Source organism: Gymnogyps californianus, chromosome Z (genome assembly GCF_018139145.2).
Source record: "Gymnogyps californianus isolate 813 chromosome Z, ASM1813914v2, whole genome shotgun sequence".
NCBI classification, from domain to species: Eukaryota; Metazoa; Chordata; class Aves; order Accipitriformes; family Cathartidae; genus Gymnogyps; species Gymnogyps californianus.
The window spans coordinates 55,752,568-55,768,555 of NC_059500.1; the positions used below are offsets into that span (position 1 = coordinate 55,752,568).

At 43.2% G+C, this 15,988-nt stretch overlaps 1 protein-coding gene across 1 annotated transcript in view; it reads right to left on the reverse strand.

Annotated features, from left to right (window-relative positions):
- KANK1 (KN motif and ankyrin repeat domains 1) overlaps positions 1–15,988 on the reverse strand; it is a 130,668-nt gene that overhangs the window by 94,764 nt on the left and 19,916 nt on the right. The window contains exon 2 of the mRNA XM_050913404.1: positions 2,012–2,145. The gene's annotated coding sequence lies outside the window, so the exon portion shown is untranslated. The remainder of the gene's footprint in view (positions 1–2,011; positions 2,146–15,988) is intronic.

Consider the following 15,988-nt stretch of genomic DNA (forward strand, 5'->3'; position numbering starts at 1 on the left):
TCCATTTCTTAGCAACTGTACATGGTGCTCCCGTGCTTTCTGAGGAGCCGCCAGGCAGTCCGCTATCATTGCTACTTTGGCTCCCCAACAGCAGATACAAGTCTGCTCTGGGTTTTCCAGCCTTTCTGCAATCATACTCTTCCTCTCTGTCTGCATGTGTTTCCTTACAGCCACCTCCTCCTCTCTTCTCCCACCCCATACCTTGCACAGCCACCCATGCACCCCACTGGACATCCAGGCTGTGACTACACTAGTTTACTGACACCTACTGCAGTGCACCTAAGCATTTCTCCTCCCTGCCAGCTACAGCCCTGCGTCGGGGCCCAGAAGCAGTCATGGCTGCTTTTCCCCCAACTCCTGTATGAAAGCACTTCTTTGCCACCAGAAAAGACAAAATTCACCTACAAATGCTTTTCCCAGTGAAAAGAAGGAGCTCCAGAAGAGCAAAAGCCCTGGTACGCCCAAGTGAAGAACAGCATCCTGCAAGGAGGGACAGGCACCGCTCTACAAGAGAGAACCCAGGGCCTATCTGAAACTGGTGTGAGGTCTGCAGTGGAAGTGCAAGTAGGCTTCCCGGTCATGGCAGCTTGCCACAGGTGCATTGCAGCACCCTCTGCCCTCTCTCTGAACTGAGTTTTGCGCAAGAGAGCCAAAGGGAGAGTCAGTGGAGTCTGGGTGCATGCACGTACACATGCACACACCCCAACTAAATGGCAAGTTCAGAGAGTAATGAAGAAAGGCAGATCTGCTCTTCCACACTTACTGAGTTTTGCAGTTTGGGTAAAACAGCTGGTGCCCCTGCATCTTTGGGATCACTAGATTCAGTAGCCCTCTACCTGTCCCAACAGCTGTCAGCAATTCAAGGTCACATCTGTAAGCACAAGACTTAAGCCACGCTCAAAAGCCAAACAAGCTGTCCCCCACTGCTTGGTTTCACTCTGATTAAAGCAGTGAAAGCAGCATGAGACAAAAGTTAATCTGCAGTTCGCTATCCTACATAGTCGGAATGGCCAAGACACTAAATCTTTGCTCTTCAACAGATTAGTTCAGTTTTAGGTGTGTCTTATCTCTCATCCAAACCTGCAGCACATTGCAGTGCACATAACAAGGTGGGCAGTGACAGTCACCAAAAGTAAATAAAGATAGGAGTCAGCTGCCACTTCAAACAGCAGCTGTCAAACCTGAGGGAATCCAGGAGTCAGTAGCAAAGAGAGCCTTTACACAGGGATTATCCATCTGGATTTCCTTTATTACAGATTTAATTCAGGCCCTCCCTTTGGTGTTGCTCTTAACCTGAGCAACTCTTAATCTTTGCACAGCAATATTTCTATATAGCCCTGTCCCACTGGGGTGCTTACACCCAGTCCCTGGTCACCAAAATGACTCTGCAGTGAGAGAAGACCATGCTGTGCACTGCGCATTTCACAACCACACTCTCCGTTGGTCTAGTCTGTGGCTGGTCTACTGTGCTGCTGAGAAAAAGCAGCAGCAGCACTACAGTGCAGCAGACAATCCAGCTATGAATCCAAAAGATGGGTACAAAATATGGGTAATTAATTAATGAAAACAACAGCAGCAGCAGCTCTAGTCAAAGCAGAATGGTCACTTTTCCAGCTACAGTTGCGTTTAGCTTCTTACCCATATTTTTCCTGGTGGAGAATTTGTCTCAGCCTGACATCCCATAGGGACTGAGGACTAAATCTTTTTACTACTAAAACATTATTAGTACACAGATGAAGGCCTAAGGCATTCTAATGGAAAGGTATACAAGCACTTAAAAGTGTAGAGTAGGTGATTTAGGAAAAGAAACCAAGTCATTTCTTCATTGCATCAATTTTTACCTTACTGAAGTCAGTGAATTTAGTCATAACTAACAAATACTGATAGTTGGGTCCAGTCTAAGACTTCATGTTAGTATGGTTTATTACACAACAAGAGGTGGGGCTGGGACAGTCTGTGGGAACATGTCTATCCTCTTCCTCTGCCCCCTGCAAAAGAAGTCATATCTTACCTTAAAACATTGTAACAGAAGTGCCAGTCCTCTACCTTCCTTTAGGCCTTTTTAAACATCAGAAATAATGCAGAGAACTCAGCTATTTCAATGCTTCAGCATTTGACAGTACATTCAGGAACCTGAGAGTCATCCTACAAGAGAAATGAAAAGCACCAATTAGTCATTGTACATGTTGGGCAATGTATCACATGCTTAAAACGGCTGATGCCTGGTAAAGCTATGGTACTAAACAATAATGAAATTACCAATCACAAATATGAAAAGCTAAGTCATTTTTTGCTTCCACAGTGAAACGCACAAGCAATATTTTGGTTACAGCACCCTGGAAAGAAAGCATGCATCTTGCAATAAATATATCACCCTGCACTGCCTTCCCAATTTAAATCACCTTTGTTCACACAACAGTCCATGTGAATGCACAGAAACAAAGCTCCAGGCATGTCAGGATACACCAGCCATGCCAGTTACAGAAACACAACAGTAAGTGTTTAAGGAAAGGTAACCTGCTACTAGGTTGAACTGGAAAATGCAGTAGAAGCCCATGCGAGCTAAGTAGTAGCACTATATAAGCCAGGATGTGGGTGTACATGAACGACACGTGGAAGTATTTTATAGACTGCAAGTAAAAGGAGAGACATCTACAGACTGGTTTGTCTCATTTCCCTCAATAGGCTTTTTAAAAAATTCTCATCTTGCAAGAACTCACACATACGCTCAACCCTTACTGAGTAAAGACACTCCAACTGCAGCTAAGTTCATGCCTGCACCACTATGGCACACAGGACAGGTCTCTTCCTCCAGAGCAATTCAGCTAAGATGTTCTGTCACCAAGGTTTACACTTCTTTTTCAGTTCCAACTCACTTGGCATGTTTAATCCCCCAAACAAGCAAACTTCCCAAAACCACAGGCGCACACGTACAGAGACACCGTTGCTTGCACCAAGACATCCTGCCTCACAACCACTCACAGGTACAGTCCAAGTCAGCTGCACCCTGCGGCTGTGCTGCTGTTGAATAGTTACACAATGATGCTGCTAGGACATTTGACAGCTGTGGAGCGATGGGACAGCAGAACAATTTATCTATATCTAGCATGGTCACTCAAGAGAGTTTTGAAAATTATTTTCAGGGAAAAGACACTTCTTATCATCCAGGTTTTAATTAAGTACTTCCCTAAAGCTTTGGTATGAAAACACATGGTGATCCTTGTCACAGTCTGTAAAACTAGAGGTGTGGGCTTGATGGAGTACAAGGGAATCACACCAGGTCAGAATTAAAGAGTTTTTATTATAAATTAATAAACTGGCACTGAAAGCATGTCACAGACCAATGTCCCTACATATATATATTGTTCTAATCCTACACTGTTTACAAATCCCTAAAACAGCCTACTAAGGGTTAATTGTCTTCATAAACTAAAACAACAAGTAGCATTTGAAGGCAAACTACAGGCTCTGTCTGTGGGAGGAGGGGAGGGGGGATTAAGTGGAGACCTTACACTCTGGAAAGATAAACCATAAATGTAACATCTGTTACAAAAACAGAAATCCAAAAGCCCCAAGCTTAGGTGAGCTTTAAAATAGTATTCAGTGCTCTTAAGTTACCCCAAGGAAATGGTACTCAATTTCTTCCCCGCTCTGTCTAACTTACTCTTCCCCAGTAAGTTTAGTTATACTTTCAGCTATTTATGTAAAATATGAACTTGTTTACGCTGCATGTTAGCTATTCATGATACCCTAAAAATGATTTTCCTACATTTCAATGGGAGTGAATTCCAAGACGATTACAAGTATGTCCATTTACATAATATTAAAAACTGTAATGCATTAGGAAACTTGAGATGATAGGAAACAAATTATATCCTTGGAGCTATAGATTCACAGATAATAAGTAGTACCACAATCATTGTGTTTCTGTATAACCTCCTGCTCTACACTTCTGTATAAAGCATTACAAGAGTTTCCTGTAAAAATTCTGAATATTTCAAGACTTCAGCCTTTATCTTCAAGTTGTTCAGTCGATAGTTACACATCCTGGACCACTATTCAAGGACACAACTCCTACTACCATACCCAGCATGCCGTGTCCCCATGACATGGTGTCAAGATCATTCAGCTGTTTCTCATGGGTTAATTTTGCTCCAACAGATTTCATCTTTGCACATTGTCCCACAGCTAGCATAAACTCTATACCAGGTACTCTGTGTAATTCAGGTGAAGGGATTGTTTATGCTCACACCTGATCCAGATCAGTTTGAAAGGACAGTAACTGCAACAGCAAAGGCCAGGACTAGGACATGGCTTGAGCTCCAAGATGAACTAGTGACAACTTCATGGGAGTTGCTCCTCTTTCTTGAAGAGGACTGAAGAAAAGTCAGAGATCCTTCAGGAGCTAAGATTTATCCTGTACCTTACCATTTTCCACACTAGATGGAAAGAATGCTTCAGTTTTGCTTTTTACCCCAAACAAATCACAGCATACATGCGTATACAATCATCTGACTCCTACACATCCGAGCCCAACCAAAACAAAAAACATTACACTGCACACCCATTTTTTCCCCGAAGGAGAGAACAAACCACACCTAACAGGTATTAACAAAAACACCAAACATTAGAAAACATTCTGATACAATGGGGATTTAAAAAAATATATGTAATAGTGTAAGCAAAATTTGAATCTGTATAAAATGGGTGTATGTATCTAATATCAAAAAGTAACTGTTCTTCTAAACTGCCTCGCAAATGGCAATCTAAATTCATTCCCAGGCAGAAAACTGACTCAGTGATCAGCACAGAGTGCTAAGTAGAAGCAAAGAAAAGCAGAAGTGAAAACAAACATAGTAAAACAGTTAACCAGAGATATTACATACACAAAGGGAGCACATTTGCTGATAAAGTTGTCATTTTTACAGGAAGCTTTAACTTTGATAACATTCTACATTTAAACAAAGCTTGCTATGCAACAGCTATTTCTTAAATTCCAAAAAACATGGTTTCACCAATTTTTCACGGAAATTCTTTGTACTTCACAGAGTACTCTAGCTTGACAAGTTCTCCACAGGCGGGTAACACACGTATTCCATCTTCTCCCCTTTTCCATTTTAATATTGTTCAACACCTCCTCCCACACACTCCTCCAACACACACACCTCCCTCCAGCAGACAGCAGCCAGATTCACTTATCTAAAGAGGAATTTATGCTGGTCTGAAAAACACCAGCCCTCTCAGCTGCAAGGACATGCCTGGATAACTTATTGAGATATGCCTCAGATGTTGCGTCAAACACTTCAAAGTCAGTTAAAGATGCCCTGCATAGCACCAGAAGGGTAGTTACATTCTTGCTGGGAATGAGATATTATTTTAAAATAAATTTGAATTTGAAGGTAACGTTTCCAGTGGTGAAGACACTGTTTCCTGGTGAATATGTTCTAAATTTTTGGGTAGAAAGCCTTTACGTAGTCAAAAACAATATTCAATCTTGGTACAACTCACTGGCATAAGTTCTCATAATTGCTAAAGGAACTAACTAAGGCTATGTCTGCATGGCACAAAGCACCATGCTAATTAACCCTGCAGAGACACTAATTAATCTGGGCAGGGCGCCACGGTAACATGACTACGCTGCTGCCTCGGGAATCTCCCCATGCCGATGTATCACACCATTCAGTCACCGCCCCCCCTCCCGTCCACCCCCCAGCGGTCTCTTTCACATGAAAGAAGTCTTACACCAAAGATGAACCCCCCACGGAGGGGTGCGTCCTCTCAGAAGCTGTCATACAGCTCTTTTTTATTTAAGCCTGTGACCTACAGCAGACAATACCAAGCTGTACATTCCCTTAATTCTTAACAAACAGTAACATAATCGACGGGTATTACTGAGGATCCTAGGCTGCTAGGAGGAAGAACATGAGAGGGTCTATCTATGGACAGTCTCCTGGGCCCCAGCAGAGAAGGTCCAGGACAGCATCTCAGAGGAGCTATGTGTAATGATAACGGTGATTATCTGCCAGTCACCTGCAGCAATTCACCCCACAACATTTTAATTTCTCAGCTGGTCTCAAAACAGAGCAAGGAGAGACCCTGTAGTGCTGGTGTAAATGTTCACAAGTTAGTAGGTTCTAAATAGCAGATAATGCTGTGGTTGTTAGCACATTAAAAAAAAAAAGTTAATTGTTGCCACAGCAACTTTCCTTTCAACCTTCAACAACCTCTTCAACCTCCTTTCAACCAAGCCTAAAACAAGTCTTGGGCTAAAGCCAGAACACCTTATCTGCTGTACCTGATGCCACCTCTTGGTACAGAGACCAGCTCTTCACGTACTGCAAATGGACTTTGAGCTTCTTGTGACTTGTTAAAACACATGGCATAAGGAATAACGTACTCAGCAGTAGCTTGAAGTGGCAGTCCCAACAGGAACTGGTTTTGGGGCAGCCAGAGAGCAAGAGGGAAGGGGAACATCTGACATACAATACAACCTGCAGCAGAACATAGTCTCATAGCCTGCCCAACACCACAAGATGGAAAGACGCAGAAGGGTCATTCACTGTGGCACAAACAAGCCAAAGTCAGGGAAAAGGGTTTTACTGCCAAGCAGAACAGGCAATTTCAGAGTCTGAACAGCCCCTGTCCAGTTCCCTCTTCCTCCTCCCCACCAATCCACATCTAAAAATGAGGCATTGCCAAGACAATCCTGTTCAGATGGCCCCTCTCAAGAAACGCAGACCTTCTGCAAAGCACAGCCCCATGAATTTATGCATAAGTTACTTTAGTGAGGGGACTCACATTGCTGGTAAATGGGATACACCACCAGCTCAGCTAGAACCTGGCAGGCAAGGCTGGCTTCTCATGTTTCAGTCCATTTGCACAGGCAGAGGTCGCAGCACGAGAAAGGGCGGCTTCACCTTGGTCCGGGGTTTGCACTACAGCAGTCAGAAAACGGTGATTGGTTTCAACAAGTAGGCTGTTTCTTGTGGCAAAAGCACGGGACAACTCTTAGTCTAGTATAAAGTGCAATGCATTGAGACAGGGAGAAACCACATCGAATAAAGCAGCACCAAAACGCTCCTTGAGCCTTTCATGCTGTCAGAGTGGACAAGTACTCAAATAAGTCTGCCAGGTCCAGCACGGATGAATACAAATCAATCCTACACCATTGTAAAAAGCATAATCATTAATTTACAAGAAATTAAATTGCATTTGATAAGTAGGTGTTAAAGCAGCAGTTCTCACACTTAGACCCAAAGTACATCAGCTCATGAAAAATGGAAAGGTGTCATAAAAGACACATTCGCTACTCAATGGCTTTCAAAAACAGTAAGACTTTTTCACAGGCATCTGGTGCACGTGAGTTTGCGACTGACTAATAAAAGGCTGTCTCCTTCAAAACATTTATTTTTCTTTTTTTTGACCCAAAGGCTGAGAGTGAATTATACACAGTAAAAGTGACAATCTAGGTAAACACTTCAGTCTCCAGCCAACGAAAACTGGTCAAGATTGTGACAAAACAGTAAAACCCAGCAAGCCATACAAACAGATGTGCTGAATCTTGACACCTTTAGCCATCAAGTCAGGTGAGATTGACTCACCATTCACTGTACTCTCAGAGGCCAGATACATGTCCCACTCCCTCCTCCAGTACCTTCCCTATACCAACCGTGGAATTCACCACAGGCTTTCTGAATGGAGATCTTTGCTTGGTAGGACAAACAGTGCCGTGACACAACCACTGCTGCAATGGAGATCTTCAGCTGGCAGACAGCAATCTGAGCTTTAACCAGAAATGGGCAAACTTCTGAAAAGAAACGACACAAATATCCACACTAACCACTGAGGCTGCTGCCATAGATGAAGCTTCACTGACAGTACTAGAGTTCACCCAGTGCTTTCTTTTATCCCATCTGTAGGGAAATCACTGCTCATGGACTTCATCACCCATATATAGGGACTCCTGTCCAGAGAGTAAAAGGAGGTAAAGTCATTAGCACACCCAAGTTTTGTTTGTGGGGATTTTTTTCCCTGCTTTTTCACATGTCCCCTTCTGCAGGCAGATCTAATTCTTTGTTCTCTGCCTGCAAGACTAAGCTACCAAAACTCAGCCCAGATTTAAAAACATAATGTATTTCCTAGGGCTCTAAAGCAGGATGGGCTTTACAAGGCCAGTTTAGTTGAGATATTTCATGTTAGGCAAGGAATGGAGGGAGAAGGGGGTGTCACAACTGAAGCACTGGTGTGAAGTTACCTAAAACTGGGAAGACCCTCAGCTACAGATCATCTTCATTTAACTTTTCTCAATACACCAGTTATATCCTGTACTACATCCCTTATCCAGTTATATCCTTTGCTTGTTCACATTACTATATCATGAAACACCTCTGACAAGCAACAACACACATGATAAATCTGTGCTTGCTTCCTTAAGGACAGCAGAGATTAGGAAAGGGCATGAAGGTCGTTCCTTGGTCTTGGAACGAAAAGGAACTGGGACGGTGGAGAATGAAACTGAAAGGGATCATAAAACACTATCTTGCTTGCCTGGTTCCTAGGTCAGATGGCCTCTCACCTGCCTGTGGGACACAGGCATGGGGACACAGGCTGCTCCTGTTGAGAGCCACCTGCTTACTCCTCTGGTCCCATCTGAGCTGGGCAAGCAGAGGAAGGGAGGGAAAGGGGACTGCCAGCTTTTAAAAGGCAAAAGACACTTCACTAAGTAATCTTAACCTTCAAAATTAAGTTACAGAGCCGATTGCCATTATCTCCAGAAACAGCAGCTCAGAAACACTAGTAACGTTGGTGGACCCGCAAAATTCTTAATGGTTAGATTTCAAGTGAACAAAACCAAAGCCCCATAAAAACTCTGCTCGCTCTTTGTGCTATTTCCCCATATAGATGATAGTGATAATAGAAAATTAAAACATTCCCCAGCTGTCAAGCATCACTATATATCTTCATGGGTGTAACACAGCTATAGCTAACAACAATCAAATAGGCAGCTGATCTCCTCTGGAACCATGCAAGAACCTGCATCTTAGGGAATCCTTATCCATCTCTGTATCTAGGCCTGGAGGCTGAAGCTCCCCTTACTTTGGGAGAGGCCACATCCCAAGACTTCGAGCTGGCAGGAAAAAAGACAACAGGGCTCACGTCCTCCTCTGGCACCAAGGCAAACCTTGGACCGGGTCACTTGGCTTTGCGGCTCGGGCTTTCCATATGCGTGTTGCCTAGCTGCCTTTGGGATTTTCAAATGGATCTTACCGCCATCTCCCTAGTGATATTCCAGAGCTTATATTCCTAAGGGATGGGATTTTTGGAAGGGTTATGGTAGGCCAGCCTCCAAAATCCAGCACTGTTTAGGAATGACCCTCAACACCCACCACACACTCCTGTAATAGCTCTGAGAAATTTCTGGTACTGAACCAAAATGACAATAAGCCACTGTCATATTTTCAGCCTAAAGCTTTGAAAATGCAAGGAACTGATGAACCCCAGGCTGCACAGTACTATTGGGTGGTATGCTCCTCGCTACAGCAGGCTACAACGAGAAGTATCCTCAAAAGTGCAAACAGTCACATATCGAGGGCCACTGTCATGGCAATGCTGTTTCCCTTGTGCAAAAGGAAAAAAAGAAATAAAACAGCTGTCTCATCAGATGTTCTGAATCAATGACTTGTTCAAGAAAATCTAAAAATAAAGTCATTCTGAATTTACCTCCTGTGAAGCAAACTAATCTAGAATAACCACTATATGTCCTTACACCTTCAAGAGCACCATGTTCTAGACATGGCGATTCATTTTGGACGAGGGGTGGTAGACAAAAACAAGCATTTCCAGGGATTCAGTGACAGGGAAAATTAAGCAAACAAGCATGTGGCCTCCAATGGAAAGGACAGATTATCCTCCAAAGTCCCACCACTAGCTTTTAAGAGAACAGCTTTCACCAATTTAATTTCAAACCCTATCACTCCAAGACATTTGTCTGTGTCCCTTAGAAACAAAGCAGGAGAGCAGCTGGTCCTAGCAGAAGCAAGGAGGACTAGCAAGGGGAGGACAAGTGTGAGACATGCGGTGCTGGTCAGGATGTTCTTCTCTGTTGAAATTATCATGGCTAGCATATTCAGCAATGGCACATATTAGAAACTCCACAAAAGAAAGCATACACAAATGGCAATATTCCTGTCCCTTCTGCCAAAAAATAAGTAGGGAGACTGTCATTCCAATAATAGTACTCTGTCTCTCTCCCCACATACAGAAAATATACACACACACACAAAGTACTGGATTTTCAGGCTTCAGCTCACAGACATTCAGGTTGTAACCTAACAACCTAATCTCTCAAATTAGACTGGGGGAAAACACACGTGAACTGTGTGATTTTCAACATATGTTTCCCTCGAATAGCCAAAAGAATAATACAAAATTGAAAAAATCCCCTCTACCCACACAGTCCATAAAACATGAAGGTCACTGAGCAAAGCGACCTCAACCAATTCTGCCTGAAAAGTTGCAGGCTCTCTTTTGCAAGCACAGCCAGCAGAAGGCGGGGGAGGGACAGGACAGAGTGGAAAAGCAGACGAAAAAGCTAGCGCAAGCTTTGCAACACTGCTTTATCATGTCAGGGTGAAGGCTCAGTGTGCTTGCGGATTCTCAGGGTCACTGCAGATGAAAAACTGCCAACTTAATCGTCGTCCCGCCATGGCTTCTGCCTATCAGACTGATTTGTGCGGGACTATCCAGGTTGTTGCAGCTGTTTGCAAACAGTTTGTCCACCAGAAAGATACTGACGGAGGGATTTCACACACACACACACACACACACACGCATACACACTCTCTGTAATAACTCCTCGACATTAAGTACTGCCATTCAAAAACAAATCACCACTTCAAGCCACAAGTACTCTCCCATTTAGATATATTTTAAATAGTCCATTAGATTGTAACACTGAAACCTACTCAGTGACACAAACCAGATCAGATTTCACTATTTCATGAAAAAGTAAAAAAAAAAGACTAAACTTACAGGGCTGTTAGTCCACCGTTTCTCTCTAGCACACCGTACATCATTGAACTGCAATGCCTGAAACAGTAACTTGACCTCTCTGGGAAGGTGGGCGGTATTATACAAGCTGAAACATTAGAAACATGCATAATTACGCTGGGTATTTGCCACACATTCTTTCATCCGTGTAACCAATATGAATGGAAAAGTCACACTGACACTCCAGGCTTAGCTTATGTCCAACCCATCAATTAAGATTTTTCATGAGGCCCTGAGAGAACAAAATTTTTTAGGGCAGGAGAAATTTTCTTTGGACTTAAGCCGTGCATATGTTAAAGACACAATGACAGTGCTGCCAGCTCAAAGCCAAGACAACAGTGGGCTACACCAGGGATTTTCAGCTTTCTTCCCCACCACTGACAACGTAGTGTCACTTTGTTCTCCTCTGACCCCATGCACCCATTCATGCAGCACTTCTGAGGATGCCTGCCAGGGCACCAGCTGCATCCCATCACTAACCATCCACCCATTTCTGCACAGTGATGCCTCTCAGACACCTGTGCGGTGCCTGCCTGCTCCTCAGCACAACCACGCACCTCCATCAGACCAAGGACCTTTAGCAGAAGCAGTCCCTCCATAGGGCTGATTGGAACGAAAACACCAAGGACAAACGGGGCAGGTGAATAAAGAGAAGAGACCATACTTGCTCCTAGCTGCACCAGCAACCTCAGCTCACATCACAGCTGCTTACGCTCATGGCAATAACCGCTTCACACCAAGCACAGAGTGCCCTCTGTATGTAGCCTTCTCTTCCCTTCAAGGAAAGCAGCATTCACCTTTTGAGTTTGGGGTGGCAGAACCAGAAGACAATGAAATACCACAAGCCAATATTCACAGCTGAAGCCTAGCGAAATACACAACACTTTCAGAACTTTTAAGGCTAGAAGACAACACAAAATGCAATTTTTTCTTAACAGGGAGAAAACGCAGTTCCCAAAGACAGAAGAACTGTGCACATGTGTCTAACTACAGTCTTCTCCTGTTACATTGAGTTCTCCTATTCCTCAAACTCAAGACCTAGCCACGCTCCTGACCAAGTGAGATGCAGCAACATCTACAGTTGCTGTGATCCCAGTTGCCCCTCAACTTATTTTGATATGAACATCCACATGTTGCTGTTCTGGGCAACTAACTTGCCCATCCCCTTTCCACAGTGAAACACTTCCAGCATTCTTGATTCAGCCCATTTCATTCCTGGTGCTTGCCATAGATAGATGTGGAATAGACGGTATTTATTTCAGCTAATTCCCCATGCACTAGGGACAATGCATGCATCTGGGACACTGGTCCAGCAGAGACACATGAATAATTCTAGAATAATTCTTCTGTTTTGTACTTCAAGCAGCCCAGCTCCCTCTATCTCTTCCCCTTCTTTATATACTTTCAACACCTTTGAAGATCATAGCAATGCATATAGTGAAGTACCTCTCGGTATATGCAAGTCAGATTTTGCAGTTTCCAAGATCTGTGTTTCCCCTTTATGCAGGATAACCATATAGGTCAAGGAACATGAGTTGCCACAATGACCACGTAGAAAGAAAGTAAAAACTTGAGAGCAAATTTTTTCCACACGTATTTGAAATCTCAAGATATGAAAATTGGTCAGTGTCAATTTATTAAGACAATATAAGCAGAACTTGCTGGAGATTTTTTTTTTGTTAGTTTTACACCCGCTTTTGCAAATAGTGGCTTATTCAGAGTTTAAACCCTGCATACTTTCCTACACACTTCTGAGAACTGCGGGCAGCTTTATTTTGAAGTTTCTCTCCCTCTTCCATATCACCTAAAAATCAATTAAAAGATGACAGAGCAACCCTCTCAAGCCTTACCTAAAGTACCTATTCAAAATGTCTGAGCTATGTGATGAAAATGCTGTAAGTCAGACAAAAGTGGTTTGTGGTGAAAAGAGGACAATTGATGTGCATTTCAGCACAGAAACTGCTACAGAGCAAAGATCTGAGTTTGCATGAAATCCTGGTTGGAATAATTTAATTGCCACTATGTAAGAGCAGGAATTTCTCAAGTCTTTTTCAGTATTTGCTTTTCCAGTAAACACAACAGAAGGGAAAAGTCAACACTATAGTTTTAAGATTCCAATTTAGAAGTGGTTTGATAATAACCTTCCCAAAGTCATTCTCCTGGGAAAGAGTTGTTAGAGCACAGAGCTAATTAGGGCTTGTCAGTTAAGCTCCTTCTCCTGCTTTGTTCAGAAAACCTAGACAAATAGCTTATCCATGGATAGACCTGGGGGCCTTTCACAAATATTTTGTATTCCACTGCAAGCTTAGGCACATTACATAAACATCTGGAGTACCCACTAGAAATGTGAACACCTCCCCCTCCGCCCTGCAGTGAGTGTCTTCATGACACTGTTTTATCAACAGTGACAGAAAGAAAACAATATTACAGGGCTCCCATCCAAAAAAATGTTGTAATCTATAGTTTGTCTATACATACACAAGGGTTTGGGGGAAAAGGGAGGAGGGGAAATTCAGGTGCATAAACAAGTTTTCCAATCCTCCTTATCCGTGCTTAACCTCTGAGAGAAAGAAAGTGTCTTGTATCATTAATAGTAAGAGACTGTTTCCAGAAGGGTTGGAGACTAGACTGCTCTGGGGGGAAACAGCAGCGAGAATCAGGTATGTTCTTCTTTTCCCTGGAGATGCAGTCCAGTTTGGAAGTGCTCTGAGCATTCAGAACCTAAGACAATGCCAAGTCATCCTGGTGTACTCTGACACCACTGCAGACCGAAGGCATAGAGAAAACCACAGGCACTGTATGAAACATGGGCATCTACAAAAGCTCCCAGCTGTGTTGACCATGCCAGGACCCATAATTAATAAACCAGTTGCTCACAATGCAGTAGATACTTTGATACTACATTTCACAGCATAGCTGAATTGGAGCCAAGGAGCTACTTGCTGTGTGAGCCAAACTCTAAGGAGGGAAAGGCTCACAGTTCTCTGGGATGCTTTCCCCAAAGTCCTAAAACAGCAATGTCAGGGCCTTCAGCTTAGACTGCAAAGATGCCTGCAGAATTGCAGCTATCAAGCCTAACCACTGGGCAATTTTTTATGTATTTGTTTATTTTTTGAACATGTAGAGAAGCTGTACCTTACTGTACATTTCAGCAACTGCATAATAGGTGCAGCTTAGTTACCTCAAAACATTCCCTTCACAAAACCAGGGAAACAGTCTTCCTCTTCACTGCTACTCCACAGGAGAGCACTGAAAGTTTCTGGTGAGACAAAGGCAGTAGCAGACAACCAGTGTGATAAACTATCATTCACATTTTATTCCAATGAGTAATAATTACATGGTTTAAAAATACACAAAATCCATCCATATGTTAAACACAACAGAATCTGTCCTCAAGAGCTAGATGCTCTGAGATCACATTTCAAAGCAATGCAGTATCATTCTGTTAATCTTTTGGGAAAACCAGCATGGATATTCTGCTTCAGTGTGATTAACGCAGGAATTCCAGCCTCTCCATTGTGACCTTCCACAGAAACCTCAGGGGTCAAGAGTAGCAGCTTGTATGTGTCGTGCTACAATGCTAATATATCTGTACTATCAACAAAAGCCTTCTGTAACAATAGGACCAACAAGTTGGGGGGGGAGGGGAGAGGGGGGATCTATATATACACTCTAAGACTGCCACAAAACAGCTTCTACACAACTGTAAGTGAAAAGTTGTTCTTCTAAAGGTAGTTGCAGAAATTTCATTTTTGCTATGCAGTTGGAAAAAAGTTTACAGATTTACTTCCATGTTTTATTCTCAACAAATACCCATATCCTATCAAAACAGTAACAAATAAAAGACTGCTTTCTTAGAGCGATGGTTAATGAACAAAATGAAGCCAAGAGAAAGGCTACTTCTTGCTCCGACAGTGAAGTGCTAGACAGAGAGAGGGAGAGTTTGGGGGGAAGGTGTTGGGTGTTTTCCCCCTTGAGCCACATCACAGTAAATCCTTGGTGAAACCTGATGAGCACAAGCAAGCCTGCAGTGACAATGCTGGTTCTTGCCCTTCATACCGAAGTGGCCGTGCCCTCCTCCCCCAGCACCTCTCAGCAGAGTGACCAACAGGGACTGCTCCAGAGGAAGGGAGCAACGTGGACAGGCAAGGAGGGAACGGCAACTGCGCCGCTCTGCAAAGGCCCTGGGCTCCATGAGAGCAGCTGGTGAAAATTTAAACTGAACCCCACTCAGTGTACTTAGCAGAAATAGCCTCAAGGTGGCCAGCATCAAGCCCCGAAAAGAGATCATCAAATGACGTTTTTCTCCTCGTTCTTACCCTTTGCAATCTGAGAAGAGTGAAAGAGGACACCAGCTAGCAAGAAGGCTGCTAATTAATTCGTCCTCACCCAGGCACTGCAAAGCTTCTAGCTGCAAAGTACTTGCTTATCTAGGAACAGGCACTGGATAGCATTTTAAGAGGCTCGATTTGTTCTGAAAAATGCCATTAAGAGACACAATCATCTCACAAGATCAGTTTGTAACATTTTCCCTATCAGCAGCAAGAAAAGATGAAAGAAAAGCAGCATCACTTTATTATCACCATTATTTTAAGCCTGGTTAATTTTCAGAGCACCAACTTACATTGCACAATGATTCTGATGAGAGGTCAGCATGCCACAGGCACAGATGCTTTCAAAAGGATGACTTTACTTGAGGAAAAGTCCTCACATCATCTCTTAGGTGAACAAGTTTCCCTGAAATAAACTAGCTCTGAATAAGTTGCAACAGGGTAGAAATGTCTTGCTGTAACGGCAGGACCAGAATGCGGATTGCAGGTGACACACCAGTTTAAGACACAGGCAGCTAAAGCACTTTAAAGCCAAGGAAGCAGGACTCTGTTGTCTTAGGTGCTCAATTAACCTGGATCAAAGGCTATAAAAAGCTTTTTGGAAATAG